Below are 15,571 nucleotides of genomic sequence, written 5' to 3' on the forward strand. Positions count from 1 at the left end.
GTCTTCATGCTCCAAGATTTTGCCATGTCTCTTAAGTTATGCCATGTCTACTTGATCAAGATGATTTCTATGCTATTAATGTGCTATGATTATGTTGTTGGCTTGTCACGATATTAGAATTGACCATGATGTTAGCTATATGAAAAGGTTATGAAAACCACATGATTTATGAATTTCCCGTAGATGCTATATTATGGATTGTTAATGTTGGTCAAGTACTTTTGTATGTCAAGTCATGTCAGTTTCCTTCCATCGAGTCCTGGGGGTATTCGTACCCGAAAAATATAGCTGTATGCCTAGAGCCATGTCATGTTTTCACGATACACTCAGTCAAGCCATGTTCAGTAGACTTTAGTCAGCTAACAGAACTCAGTAGCATTTAGTTAACAGAATTCAGTAGTGTTTCTCTAGTCATCGAAACTCAATAAACTCAGTCCATGTTCAGTTCAGTTAAACAGAAAAATTAGTAACAGTTCAGTTAATTCTAGTATGAACTAGAAAGTCAGTTCAGTATAACAGTTCAGTGTCATTCAGTTAGGAGTAGGATTCAGCACCGAGTGAACCCAAGGATGGGAACTCACCTGCCAGTAGAGGGTGTGATTCTTGGAAGCAGTCCTTGCATTCCAGAACTATGTAGCCAGCATAGGTTGAGACATCAATACCTATCATTTGAGGGTAGATGAGGTGGCTTAACCTGTCAGATGAGGGTTCCCACCATTCTCATTAGAGTACCTGCCAGATAAGGGTCACTCATAGCTTGTCCTTACCAGTGGCGCTGTATTGGTACCCTTCCAATCAGGGCAGAGATTGGACCCCAGCTTAGCTATTATAGCGTATTGGGGCATGTCGGTTAGATAACTACTTCCCACAATTTTAGTATCAGTCTCAGTAAAAAAACTCAAATAGTTCTTCAGGATATTAGGACTGTCAGATACAGTCAACTCAGATACAATACGGAACTCAGCTAGTTCTATCAGATTTAGGACTGTCAGATACAGTCATTCATGCTATCAGTTATCCAAACTCATGTTATCAGATATATCGGTTATAAGAATTCAGTTATCATTCATGATATGTTATCAGTAAATATGTGTCTTCAGTATTCATACTCAGTAGTCATATTATCACAAGCTCAGTTTCAGGACTGTTATATACGGTCAATCAAATTAGTTCTTCATAATTAGAACTATCAGAAACAGTTATTCCTTTATCAGTAATACAGTATCGGTCTCCCAGTATTCAGTAATACAGTATCAGTTCCTCACTTATTAGTGAATTACGTATAAATATCAGTAAACTCAGTCATTTAGTATCTCAATATTAGTAAACTCAGTCATTCAGTATCTCAGCATCAGTAAACTCATGATGTCAGTATTCATACTCAGTAGTCAGTATCACCACGAGTTTAGTTGCAGTTACGTATGTATGTATTCTCACATCTATATCAGTCAGCATTGTTCATGCATATAAAACCCTTTGCATTTAGCCTACCTCACTCGTATACTCAGTACATTTAGTCGTACTGATGCATTTGTGCTATGGTGTTTTATTTGACGCCATAGGTATAGAGGCGCGAGTTTCAAAGCAGTAGTGGCATTGCAGATTTTAGCAGTCAGTGCTCCTCTTCATTCGAGGACAATATTATTATTACTTTATTACAGTATTTCAGATTAGTTTTTTAGTTCATGGAGTTAGTTGGAGACATGTTCCTTCAACTCCTTATTCAGTTCAGTTAGAGGCTTTCAGACTAGATGTCAGATTAGATGTTCAGACTTCAGTATTTATGTTTCTTTTTGGTATTGTTATACCATGTTTTTTAGATATGTATCAGTATTGAACCTTATGGCCTTATAGTTCATGTTTCTGCATATTTTATGAGATATTATGCAGTTTACACGTACAAATATCAGTCATGGGTTAGCTTGTGGTCCTTCGGGATCATGAGCACCGTGTAGCATTTCGTTTCAGAAAATTGGGGCGTTACACTCCCTTATTGATACTCCAATCCTTGTGGTAAACTTGGATTGGAGGCTTGGCCATCGAGTCAAGGGCGGATTCCATATAGCCCATGGAATTACTGAATTGTAGGGTGTACCATCTAGCTCGACAGTAAAGCACAAAGCCGAGTCATAATTTCAAGAAAATGTTTTGAAGCTCATCAAATTGTGCCCATGTATTTTCAATAGTTTTATGCTGACATGCTTTATGAAATACTCTCACCTATGTTGTATAAAAAGATATTTTATTTTTGGATTGTTCTACGTACCAGTATCTTTGTGTATTGACCCACTATATTTCAGGTTCTGCGTATAGTCCCATGGTCTATCACATCAGTTTAACACTTGGGATATGACAGAAATGGGTGAGCCATCCATCTTTCGGGAGGCATTTACTTATATGTTGAGTCTTTTAGTACATGGTCTAGTCGGGGGCTTTGTCCCGGCCTAGACAGTTAGGGGTCATTTGGTAGAGCGTATAAGATAATACTGAATAGGTTGTATTAGTAATGCTGAGATTAGTAGTGCAGAGATTGGTAATACTGGGAATAGTAATACTGGGATTATTTTTTATGCAGTGTTTGGTTTGATGTATTGAAAACAATACGTATTGTTATATTTTAAAAAGAATATTTGTTTGTTTACAAAAATACCCTCAACATATTATAACTTTGTGTATTTTCTTTTCAAAACTTTATTATTCTTTTTTTTTTAAAATAAAAAAATGAACAATATAACTAATTATTTACTTTGAAATAATTTTAAGATTTAATCATTCACTTGCAATTTTTTTTTTTTTTTGGGTTATCTTTTCTTTATTTGTTTATCATTTGCTTGTTGTTCCCATTTTGTGGTGTTTTTAAGTTGGAGGGGGTACGTGTAACTTTTGAATGAGACAATAGAATTATTATTAACATAAAGTTGTGTTCGGTAGAGTGTTAAAGCTAAGTAGAAAAAGTATTTTTATTTATGAATATCCTATTTACAAAATTAAAGCTAGTATGCAATCATGCAATTTATTTTCGGATTTTGATCAATAAGTAATTTTTTAAGTTAATGGAGTAATTTTTTTATGACTAAAATTATTTGGAGGGATATTATTATCTTGATAAATTGAAAAGAAGCAACTCACATTGAATAAATTGAAAAAGATTTAGAAAAAAATTAATGAAATTTGAGGCATTTTTGTAAATAATAATAAAATTTGTAAACTAATTTATTTAAATAAATTTATCAGTACAAATATAAAAAATAAAATTAAGAAAATAAAAAAAATATTTAAAAGAATTTGAGGGATATTTTTGTCTTTACACATATTAGTCCATGGTATTAAAACTCATCTAATACCACCATATGGGATGTATTAGTAATACACCCTATAATACTATATAGGGTGTATAACTAATATATGGTATTAGTAATACATAAGTCCATAATTCTACCAAACATAGTATTAAGTAATACCACACTTAATACATGGACTATTTTTTTTAATACGTTCTACCAAACGACCCCTTAGTGTCTTCGTAGACGGTAGTTGAAGTGTTGTATTGTCATATCTTGTTGACACATTTCAGATGCCCATCGCGGCCAGGACCTTAGTTCAGATTGTGACATTTTCTTAGCTCTCTTGCTCAGCGAGTAACGTGACTTCAAGTTTGGACACCAACCATAGAAACAACCTCTTTCAACCTCAGCTGTACCTTGCATGACACCTTCCGCGTCTGCAGTAGTGGTATCAACACTAGTTAACCAAGCCTCAGACATTGGGTGAAATGGCTTGTAAGTTTCTCCGCGCAACCTCCACTCCTGGCTGCACACCTCTTCTGATATTCTCTAGCTTCTCAGATTCGTTCACCATAGATCTGATGTTGCTGTTGTTGTAAACTAAATACCCAATCCCTCTCTCCACGGGCTTCATCAAGCAAGCTGCGACTTTCTCCACTTAGATAAGAATTCCATAGTTCTCCTTGGTTACCAGTTCAGTAGCTAGTATAGTACGCAGAAGTCTGAACTTTGTTATTGTTTTTTCTATCTAATTCTCTCTTAATTACTGGGAATTAAAGGTGATATGAAGTGAAAGATCAAGAAGTTGCAGTGTTGGTGAATTTGGCCTGAAAATGAACGCGGGAAGAACGACAATGTAGAGTTTAGTAGGAAAATGAAAGATCAAAGAGCGGAAATGGAGAATGTGCTATGAAAATGAAAGAGTAGAAGTGTTGGTGTATTTGGTGTGAACATTAAAGGTGAAAGACCGGCAATAGAGAATTTGATATGAAAATGAAAGGTGAAAGACCGGCAATGGAGAATTTGATATGAAAATGAAAGGTGAAAGAGTGGAAATGGAGAATTTGCTTGTTTTCATCCAATCAATATATTCACTGACATTTATAAGCTGTGCATTCAGGCTTGAGAGAATAACAAGATAGTTTGTTTAGCTTTGTGTGTACACAGTTCATTAAGTTGTTTACTCAGCATCAGGGACGGAGCTACAAGACTGTCTACGGGTTCTGTCATCATGTATTTGGGTTAAAAGTTTACTTAATATGTACAAACAATTTAACCTTCCTTTTCTAGAATAAGACACTTGTAAACACAAAATTCTAGGTCCGACAAAGTTAAAGCGTCTCTGGGCAAAAGCTGTTGTGTTCATATGAACCCGTTGGTTATAATGTAGACCGGACTCTGTGTGTTACATCCATCATGAGCATAGATATCAGGTGATGTTTGAGCTAAAACTTGCACACACTTGGACTATTTCATCGATTATTATTTTCTTCCATCACTAGATTAACCGCATCACTTTATAACTTCTTCCTGAATCCTGAGAGTAGAAATTACAAAAGAAAAGATATGACTGCGCTATTGCTTTAAATTTCTAATTGGAAATATTTGGAGAAGGTAAAAGGAAGTTGCTTCAAGTGACAAACATAAGTAAGTGTCCAAATATTACTGTTAAGACGGAAAGAGAGCACTAGGCTTAGTTATACAGCAAGTAACACAAGACAAACCTAAGAATTGAACGTCTCTTGTATCCATTTATTCAGATCATCTACTTTCACCCTACCAAAGTTCACACTTTTGAGACTCGGCGTACTCTCAGACCCCTGTTGGGCAAACATCTTCATTTCAGGGCAATCATAAATATCCACTTTTCTGAGAAATGGAAATTCAAGAGCAGGGTTCGTCAGGAAGAAATGCCTCAACTTTGGTAGACGCTTAAGCTGCAGCTCTTCCAACCGGGGAAATAAAGGCTCATTAGTCATGATTTCTTCTCCTTGTTGTTCCTCTTCTGTGATCACTTCTTCCATTGATTCACAGTCTCCTAATATTAATATTCGGAGATTCAGAAGACCTCTGGCCACTGATGCAGACATCAAGTTTCTCAATTTACAACAATGATATACCGTCAATCTATCAAGTTTGCTGAAGTAGGGAGTTGGAAGTTGGTGAGAGCATAGAGAAGTTATGCTGTAAGACCCTTTGATACATAGCTCTTCCAGGTTGGGACAGGAAACCTGCAAATATTGAAGGGACAACTCCGTTTAGATTTGACCAATATTATTTGGTCATTGTTTAATTGCTGGGAAACATTTGTTTCCAAAGTTCTCTCTTCCCATATTTTTAGAAACAATTACAATAAATATATATATATATATATATATATATATATATATATATATGTCTGTGTGCCCGGACACCGCGCATAGCCGTAGCTTTAGTGCACTGGGCTGCCTTTTTTTTTTTTTTTTATATGTCCGTGTGTGTGTATAATAGTTGTATTATCTTTTAAATTATGAATTTGACGCTTTTATTTCTAATCCTATAAAAACAAATATATATTCTACTTGAGTTGAAAAATACATGTAATTTATTGATTAAAAAAAAAATGTAGTGGAGAAATACATAATTATTCTTAAAAAAAACCTGCAGTGGCGAAATATATAATTATTCTTTTGTATATGCTTTCATTTCATATTTTAAAAAGTTTTTAACATCTCAAACACATTTATATTTGTTTTTTTCTTTTTAAAAAATTACTTTAACGCTGGTAATAGTAGAAAAAAATAGACATTGAGTAGGTAAAGATCTTTAGTGCTCAAGTAAGGTAGTATTCACGACCAAAAAAAAGTAGGAGAAGTTTCAAAAATAGCAAACGTTTGGTACAAAATTCATCTTTCATAGCTACATTTTACATATTTATCATTTATAGTCATTGTAAAATTTTAATTCACAAAACTCTCCACCAAATAAAAACAGAAAAAGCAGAGAAGTAGAAGCAGACCTTTTCATGAAAAAGAGGATTTGAATCGGTGATGGAGTTGTTGGCTGTTGGCCAGAAATTTTGGAACGCAGGTAAGAACTTAACTTTGGGAACTCAATGGCCTCAATGGTGTCATTGCAAAAGTGAGTGAAGCATATTAGATAACAAAGGCTCAACTCACATAAATTTGGGAACTTGATTATTCCTGGTCCGATATATGTCTTGTGATAGATCTCTGTTTCCACATCATCATCAGGGAAAGCTACTGTCGAATTCCCTCCAGCCAATGATACACAAAGCATATACTGTAGACCACCACAACTGTTTACCACCAATCTTTTGAGTTTGGGGAACGGAATATTATTCTGGCAATAGAAATTCAGTGAATGTGTCAATGAATCGCATCCTCTGAGGCAGATTTCTTTCACATTCTGAAATTCATCTCGCTGCAACTCGGTCAGTACATTCTTGGAGCCCTCTCCTTTTGAATGTACAAGTTCGCTCTTCCTCAACAGGCGGCAGATCCAATCACCCAATGGGGCTGTCTCAGTGACCTCTAAAGCAATAATTTTTCTGTAATTATACAGGCTTGACTCCTCTATGAACACTCCACTCACACCAAGAAGGTACCGTGTCAACTTGGAGGAAAGGTCCAAGTTACGGTAAATCACATCTTCGGAACATTCATCTAATGTCAGTGCGGTCAATCTTGATGTGGATTCCAGCTCCCTCAAGGTGGAGTAACTACAATCTTGTATTCCCACCAAATGTAGTTCCTCCAATCGAACTAGTTTTGATAAGACCCCTGGTGAAGTCCTCAAATGTTTTCTATACCCAGTATTCCAATACTCTAACATAATTAAATTGGATAATTTTCCAATCTCCACTGGCAGATTCTTTAACTTAGAGTGCCTGATGCTGAGAATTTCTAAAGTGACAAGTTCTCCAATAATGGATATGTCATCCAACGTTAAATCACTCAGGCACAGCGTCATCAGATTTGACAACCTTCGAACAGATGCTGGAAATGTCTGAATGGTGGCCTCATATTTGCCTCCGCTCATGCTTAAGACATTGAGTTCACCCATTCCATAAAAAAAATCATCCTGTAATTTGAATGGATCTCCAGAACAGAGCTTCAACATTATAAGCTTTAGTTTTGGGCATAATATTGGACTAGGAAGCTCATCAAATTTATCTGCAACAATGGACATGTGACTGTATTGCTCGTAAGAGTCTTTTCTTGGGAACTCTTCCGAGTCTACATAGTGACTTACCATAAAAATATAATTACCCTCAGATGCAATATATATAGCCACGTCACGGACCACATCATGCATTTTGACATAATCTTTATCTGAATCTTGGGATAGCAAGAAACTATCTATCAGTGTTTCTAACAGAAGACACATCCTATTTCTTGCATGTTCTAAATTTTTGATCTCAGAAAAGATGCCAAGCCCCTTTTAGTATCGGAGTAATTCTTCAATCAAAATATCATCATCTTCCTCAAACAAGGAACAAAGCAAAAAGATGTACCTGGCTTCATCACTTTCCAAATGATTATAGCTTACCTTCAGAGGTTGATATACATTTGTAAGCACTCCTGGGATGTTTCTTGGTGCTGATTTTTGTAACTGTTTAAGGGCATCCTCCCACGAAGGCTTGGTTTTACGCTTTAGTGCTCCCGCAACTGTAACAATTGCAAGCGGCAACCCTCTGCATTCTTCAGCAACATCTTTTGCTATGGGAAGAAGAGAAGGATCGTCAACCGAATTACCGACTTTCTGCCTGAAAAGGAAGCCATGCTTCCTTTTCAGGTAAAATTCCAACTTCTATGATCTTTTGAGCCTCCATAGCATCACAAACATCTCGGAGACGCGTTGTCAATGTAACTTTGCACCAATAGTTGTGGTCGTTACATCTGGGAATCCGAGCCTCTTTAAATCAACAACCTCCCAAACATCATCCAAAATTACAAGAACGTGACTATCCTTAGACATTAACCTTGAACGCAGCCGATCTCCACGCCGCAACAAATCGTCCCCTTCTAATGTCAGACCGACTCCTCTGGCGATCTCACCCTGTATTTTTTTCAAGTTTAATTGTTGACTGACAGTGACCATGACAACATCATTAAACAACTTTTCTTGTCTCACCCTTCGTCTGATTTTCTCGACCATTGTTGTTTTACCAACACCACCCATACCACATATTCCAACAATATTGACCCTTTCATTTCTCAAAGCTTCCATGACCTCGTCCTCTTTCAATTTTCTAGAGTCAATCTCCTCATCGCTGCTACTATGTATAGCTTCAATTTCAACTGCAGGTGGTGCTGGATAGCAAAAAGCAGCATAATCTTTGCCTTTAGTGTGAAGATCAATCATAGCTTGTTCAATTTTCTTAGCTCTCCTGCTCAGCGTGTAACGTGACTTCAAGTTCGGACACCAACCATAGAAACAACCTCTTTCAACCTTTGCTCTACCTTGCATGACACCTTCTGCATCTGCAATAGTGGTATCAACACTAGTTAACCAAGCCTCAACATTGGGTGAAATGACTTGTAAGTTTCTCCGGGCAGCCTCCACTCCTGGCTGCACACCTCTTCTGATATTCTCTAGCTTCTCAGATTCGTTTTCCACAGATCTGATGTTGCTTTTGTAGTAAAATAAATACCCAATTCCTTGCTCCATAGGCTTCATCAAGTAATCTGTGACTTTCCCCACTAACATAGATAAGAATTCCATAGTTCTCCTTTGTTACCAGTTCAGTAGCTAGTATAGTTTAGTAACAAGACTTTTTTCTACACTGAAGTCTGGATTTTGCTGTTGTTTTTTTTTCTAATTCTCTCTTAGTTGCTGGGAAGTAAAGGTGATATGAACTGAAAATGACTGCTGAAAGAACGGCAACGTATAATTTAGTAGGAAAATGAAAGATCAAAGAGCGAAAGTGGAGAGTTTGGTATAATAATGAAAAATAAGAGAGCGGGAATGGAGAATTTGGTATGAAAATGAAAGATCAGAGGGCGGAAATGGTGAATGAGCTATGAAAAAGAAAGAGTAACAATGTTGGTGAATTTGGTGTGAAAATTAAAGTTAAAAGAGTGAGAATTTGCTTGTGTTTATCCAATCAATATATTCACAGAGATTTATAAGCTGTGCATTCAGGCTTGAGAGAATAACAAGAGGAAGAGTGGGGTCAAAATGATAGCATTAAAGTGAAAGTGATATTATTTAACATTTTAAAATAGTAATTCCATATCTTGCTTTACTCAAAACTCATATTTGAAGACTTTCCCAAAATATATGCTTTTCTTGCAATGGCAGACACTATAAAGAAGTAAAAAGGGAATGCAATTGTTGCTTTTCGGAATTACTTATATATATATATATATATATATATATATATATATATACATATAAATATATATATATATATATATATAAAAGAAAAATATATATATATATATATAAGTAAAATTGAAAGACATCATAATGATTGCCAACAAGCTAAACGGTTCTATTTCTACTTAACTAATGAAAAGCTATGCAAAATAAAGTATAAGCTTCCTATAAACTAATCTTGAATAAAGTCAGGCCCTTCTGGCAATTGAAAATTTTAGTCCTCTAATGATTCTTTTGTATAAATTAGTTTTTATCCTCCAATGAAATCGATGGAGTTTGAACACGAATCACGCGACTGCTAGTCTTGCTTCAATAGACTTAAAGATGATATTCTTAGGCAATAAAGAGTAAAAGTATATAGAACAGAGTAAAGCGTCCAATTCAGATATCGAATCAAAATATGATAATTTATTTCAAAACAGACTAAAAAAGTAAAAGAAATTGAAAGAAAGAAGGGGCGGGTTGGGAGCGGCGCGCGAGTGGTTTATATTGCGATACAAACTTCCATATGTATGTTTCTTCTCGAGTTTTGGCTTCCATTATTGTACAAGGTGCGTATTTTACAAATCATCTCTTTTAAGCTGGGACTATACTGTGTATGTTGTTTCTACGTACTTGTCTAACAATTCATAACTCCTCTTAAAGATGAATAATCTTATCCTAGAGCTATAATATATGTATGACGATCTCAAAAGTGGTAGGGACTTTGTTGAGCCTGTGTTGGTTTGCAGACCTTAAAACATATTTCATGATCTATTGCTTAAGTTTTCAGGACTAGTCATATTTCTACCAAATTTTAACTTGAAAATCAGTCCTTAATTCATCATTATGTTAATAGTACATAAGCGAATACCTTTTATGTCTGTCATATTAACATGTTTCTTCTGTTGAGCTAGGTTGCTCAAACTCTCGTGTTGCCTCATCCAAGTCTGATGATCCAAAATGCCGTATTTTGGAAGGATCGGCTTTTGAAGAGTAATACTGTGTTTCCATAATACTGTGTACCTTTTATTGATTTCATTTGATTCATGACCATGTTTCCGTAATACTGTGTATCTTCCGCATTTCTTTTATCATATGAATTATGTGCATGATTACCAGATAGATAGGGGTGTTTCGGGCCTTCGTGGTTCGGGATACTCGTCACGGCCAGGGCCCCAATTCGGGTCATGACAGTATTGATCGTAAGAGTCTTTTCTTGGGAACTCTTCCGAGTTCACATCGTGACTTACTGTTAGAGTACGCGTCCTACTAATTGCCTATTTGTGGAACAAGTAAGTAAACGTCGTTCACAGAAGTAAACTGAACACAGTGTTTTTACATGAAAAACACCCGGCTCAAGAAAGGTGTAAAAAACCACGACCTGTACCTCAACAGGATTTAACTCAACTTCACTAAAATACTTGAGCCTCAACAATCTACAAAATTACAAGACTTCTTGTAACCTAGAAATTAAAACTTCTAACTCCTATTAATACAAAAACACTAATCTTCCCAAGATAAGTGTTCCCAAGTCTTCGAGTTCCCAAACTTGAAGACGACAACTCCTAACTCAGTTTATAGATTACTGAGACTAGAATCAATGACTCATTACAATACCAGAACCTAACTACTACACAGTTTATGACCTGCTAAGTAAGAGTCTTGGTTCTTCTACAAGTATGTATGCTGATTGTTGATTAACTTTTTCAGTACGTGCGTGAGTGATGGCTTTGAGTCATGCTTGCTGTATTTAAGCCAACCTGTGATAGAGTCCTTTTTTATGTTCAATTCTTTCTTCAGTAGAACTCTATTAGTTAATTCTTTTCCCTTTTGCTGCCGCCTCATCTTTCCTAGTTTTGATAGGATTCTTTTAATTCAAATCCTCTTCTTACGGAACTCCTTGATCAACTTGACTTCTTCAAGACTTCTAGTCTGATCTAACTCGGCTTCTGATGTAATCAATGTTATCTAAGTTTGTCTTGAACACATAATCATATCATCCAAACTCCTGTGCCAGCTAGACTATTTCACCTTGAATGGACCAGCTTCTTCGACGTGTTTCATTCACATGTCTATCATCAAAACTCCTCATGCCCTAAAAAATTCCCCCTTTTTGATGATGAAAAACATAGTAGCTTCAGTATTATAGAATCCTGACAAACTTAAGAAGGAATTAAACAACAGAATCACAGTAGAATGAAACAGGTTAGTCCAATTGAGTTATAAGCATTGTATAATCTGTTCTTCCTTCTTTTGACATCATCGAAAAGCTGAGCCATCAAGTAAAATTTGTTTAATAATTCATGGCCACTGGGGCTATCACTAAAACAAGCAAGATTTAGAGCAAGAGATAACTATGCATTGAATTAAGCAGAAGTAGATCAAGTGAAGCAAAAGAGGTCCATTTAAAAAAAAAACAGATACAATTATTGCTACCTAGTATAACAAAAAGAGAAACAAGGTAAACAGGAGAGCATCATAGTGAATGGGTTTAAAGGATGAAGAAGGATTTTAATTGGAGGAGGTGGAGGGAATAAGAGAGGTCAAGTTCCTAATGATATCAACATTTTCAGTGCGTTCCTTATCCAAGATTTTTGTAAGGGATGCAATTTTAGCTTCAAGAACCCTCTTTTTATCTTTATGAATAGCTTGGGCAGCTACCAATGTAGCCTGTGCACCCTCTAGCTCACCCTGCTTTGCCTCTAAGGCATTTTCCAACTTTTGCATAGGGTTGTCAACATGTCTCAGGGTAGCAGTTAACCTAGCATGATTCAGTTGTCTAATCACATCCTTAGTCGTCTGTAAGGACCATACCTTGACAGGTACATAAAAATCATCGAAAACAGATGCAAACCAGAACTGATAGGGAAGAGCATGACCATTTATATCTTTAACAAGTACCCTTCGCATATGCTTAATGATGAGTAGAGGAAGGTCTATTGGAATCTCAGAATCCAATAGTTCCATCAAGGTAAGATCAAGAAAACTTGCAACTGTGCGCCTTTCCTGTCGAGGAAAGATCATTTTTTAAACCACATCAAAATAGGACTGATAGAGAGGGGACATCTCATTTTTCATGACCCTACGATGAGAGAAAAGAAAAGGATTCCGATAGAATTTTCTACAAATATCAAGAGCGGATGGAAGATTATCAAGAGGTGGTCAAGATCCCTTCACATAATGACACCAACCACCAGTTGGAGCACTGAGAATTCTACCCAGATCAGCAGGATAAAGATTGATGGTTTTCCCATGAACTGTGGTTGAAATTATTTCCCCAATTGCAACTCCATTGGTATAAAACTCATACACCTCATTTTTACCAAATCTTCTCTGATGATCACCTTGAAGAAACAAGGATGACCACCCCTGTGCTGTTAGTTTTTAAACTAACGTATCCATAGAAGGACCCCCAAACCCAGTGACAACTCTTCCTCTAGTCATCTTTCATTTCTGAAAGTGCAGAACATGGTTTGACTGAGAAGTTTTATCTGCAGCAGTATCAACATGAATATCATCATCAGAGTCAATGGAAGTAGGAGAAACAGGAGGAGTATCAGGAAGATAGTCTGAATCTGAGTCAGATGGATCAGAAGAACTAGGATGTGTAACTTGTTTCTTGGGATGAGAAGTAGATTTTGGAGAAAATTTAGAGGAGGTGGATCCTTGACCAGTAGTGACTTTGACAGTATATTTTGAGGATGATGAGGGTTTGGGAGAGGAGAAGGACTTTGAGGGTTTTCCTATGATATTCTTGTGTTTTTTTGGAGCGGAGGAGAATATCAGGAGAGGGCTCACGTGGGGGAGTAGAAGCAGTAGACGCTACTTGTTTTTTTTACTTGCCCTAAGTGCCTCTTCCAAAGAAGCACCTTCTCTTTGTTTTCGTCCCCGAGTATGTGGAGTTCGGAATGAATGGATGACAGAAGAAGATTTTACCTGGGTATCAATGTCAACATCAATGGGGACAGAAGACGGTTTTATTTTCAGAGTTGAGCGTGACCGTCTAGGGATAAGATCAGCAATGGGAATATCATTGCAATCAAGGATCTGAAGAGGAAGCACAGGTAATGGTAAGGGTTTTGAAAAAATAGAGGGTTTGAAGAAGGAGTGAAAGGATAGTTGTGGTGGAGGTTTAAATAATGGAAAATCAGATAACTTGATAGGGATTTGGGGTTGGTTAAGGAAAGGTAAAGTAATGTTTGGATGAAGAATAATTTGGGTTGAAGGTTTTGTTTCAGATTTTATGGAGGAAGGAGAGGATGAGGAAGATGCCATAGCTTGTTGGATTTTCAGAGGTTGAGAAAGAAATAGAGATGGAAGAGAAAAGAAGGTGAGTATGTAAGAGGAGTGAGAAAGAAGTTGAAACATGAAGGGACTGTGATACAAAGAAACGTGTTGATGTAGAGGTTCTGTACTGATGAAAAAGGTATGTCAGCCTTTTGAAGAAGAGGACGGTTGGGTTTGGTGGTTATAATCATGACAGAGTGAACCATGTAGATAACCTATTTCTCTTAATGCTACTATGGAAAACAATAATCATACCTTGTGTTCTGATTAGTCCATGACCACTCGTGCCTTAATGATCCAATCGATCTATAAAAAACAACACATAATTATACCACCTTGCTTTAAAATCTTGGAATTAGGATACACAACTAGATGTGTAAGACTGAATTAATCAACGCTCACTAAGGCATAGCATATTCTAGTCAATCATTGAGGGAGATTTATACAATTTTATCATCCCTAATGCTAACCTATTTTTTTCAAAGTGGTCTCTACTCAAAGCCTTAGTAAATATGTCAGCAATTTGTTCCTCAGTTGAACAAAACATAATTGATATATTTCCTTTTTAAACATTATCTCTAAGGAAGTGATGGCGAATATCAATATGCTTAGTTCTCTTATGTTGGACAGGATTTTTGGCTATGTTTATGGCACCAGTGTTATCACAAAAAATGGGAGCACAACCTACATCTACCCCAAAATCCATGAGTTGTTGTTTGATCCACAACAATTGGGCACAGCATGACCCAGCAACAACGTATTTAGCCTCAGCAGTAGACAAGGCTACTGAATTTTGCTTCTTTGCGGACCAAGTAATCAAACATAATCCCAAGAAGTGTGCCATACCTGTAGTGCTTTTCCTGTCCACCAGATATCCTACATAATCAGCATCAGAGTATCCTACCAAGTTAAAGTTACTACCTTTGGGATACCACAAGCCAAGATCACTGGTTCCTTTTAAGTATATGAAGATTCGTTTTACAGATTTTAAATGTGATTCCTTTGGCTTAGCTTGAAACCTTGCACATAGCCTTACACTGAACACAATGTCAGGCCTGCTTGCTGTGAGGTACAATAATGAACCTATCATACCTCGATACATCTTTTGCTCCACATCTGAACTTGTTTCATCCAAGTCTAGCTTCGTGGCAGTAGCAATAGGAGTATTTATCTCTTTTGCCTCTTCCATGACGAATTTCTTGAGAAGCTCTTTGATATACTTCTGTTGGTGAATCATTGTTCCTAAGGTTGACTGCTTTATTTGCAAGCCCAAAAAGTAATTTATCTCTCCCATCATGCTCATCTTAAATTCACAACTCATGAGTTTGGCAAATGCATGAGTCATAAGCATATTTGTTGAGCCAAAAATAATATCATCCACATACACCTGCACAACTAACAAATCCTTCCCATTAGTTTTCAAGAAAAGGGTATTGTCAATTTTACCTCTGGTATGTCCATGTTCCAATAGAAATTTGGACAGTCTTTCATACCAAGCTCTTGGAGCTTGTTTCAATCCATACAAAGCTTTGTCCAGCTTGTAGACATAGTTTGGAAACTCCTTTCTTTCAAATCTTGGGGTTTGCTTAACATATACTTCTTCCTTGAGAATGCCATTCAGAAATGCACTCTTC

General features: G+C 36.5%; 1 pseudogene; it reads right to left on the reverse strand.

The window, feature by feature from the left end:
- Positions 1–4,930: 4,930 nt before the first annotated feature.
- On the reverse strand, positions 4,931–9,453 carry LOC107843933 (annotated as a pseudogene).
- Positions 9,454–15,571: the final 6,118 nt, after the last annotated feature.

This window comes from Capsicum annuum, chromosome 10 (genome assembly GCF_002878395.1).
Source record: "Capsicum annuum cultivar UCD-10X-F1 chromosome 10, UCD10Xv1.1, whole genome shotgun sequence".
Taxonomy (NCBI): Eukaryota; Viridiplantae; Streptophyta; class Magnoliopsida; order Solanales; family Solanaceae; genus Capsicum; species Capsicum annuum.